This window comes from Tenrec ecaudatus, chromosome 10 (assembly GCF_050624435.1).
Source record: "Tenrec ecaudatus isolate mTenEca1 chromosome 10, mTenEca1.hap1, whole genome shotgun sequence".
Lineage (NCBI taxonomy): Eukaryota > Metazoa > Chordata > Mammalia > Afrosoricida > Tenrecidae > Tenrec > Tenrec ecaudatus.
Window position 1 is genome coordinate 153,710,301 of NC_134539.1, and position 733 is coordinate 153,711,033.

The 733-nt window shown below is 52.7% G+C and overlaps 1 non-coding gene across 1 annotated transcript; it reads left to right on the forward strand.

Moving 5' to 3' along the window:
* Nucleotides 1-306: 306 nt before the first annotated feature.
* On the forward strand, nt 307-468 carry LOC142460282 (U1 spliceosomal RNA). The gene has a single exon (XR_012786524.1). It is a non-coding gene; the product is annotated as a U1 spliceosomal RNA (small nuclear RNA).
* The last annotated feature ends 265 nt before the right edge of the window (nt 469-733 follow it).

The window sequence follows — 733 nt, forward strand, 5'->3', positions numbered from 1 at the left end:
TGTCCGATGTCTCTTTAATTGACCCCTCAGTTACACAACCGCCCCTTGGGCCCATTCGATTGTGGAGGCTGGTACCCCACAGAGACTGGCTCTCTCTCCATTAGCCCTTGTGTGTTTTTACAGTGTCCCATTCTTGGCCCCACGCCCATCTTCACGTGGTCTGGAGTCTGTCTTCCCCCAGCTTGCCTGCTTGCCCGCCCAATCTCCTCTTTTCACCATCAAGAGACCGGTTTAAAGCGCATCCCACATGGCGGAGGAGGAAGCGTGTTGCTTAGGGAGCACTGAGTTTATGTTAAGGATCGGGGAATACTACCCGACAGGGGAGACACCATGGTCCTGAAGGTGGTCTTCCCAGGGCGAGGCTCATCCATTGCAGCCCGGATGTGCTGACCCCTGTGATCTCCCCAAATGTGGGAAGCTCGACTGCATAATCTGTGGTCGTGGGGACTGCGTCCGCGCTCTCCCCTGGGCGGGGGGAGGATCTGGGAATGTTTTGGAAAAGGATATCAATAATGGGTACCCAACAGGAAGAGGACAGTCAATGGCACGGAATTACACCTGTAGGAGTCGTGGAACTCGAGAGTGTTTTGTGGTGCCTATTTTTGCCACAATTAAAAAAGAGAGAAAGAATCACCACACGACTCTCAATGAGTACAAGGAAGAAGAATCTGTTCCAGAATTGAATGCGGTGACCACGGTACAGCTCTTCTGGTAGGACCGAATCACTGAGTGT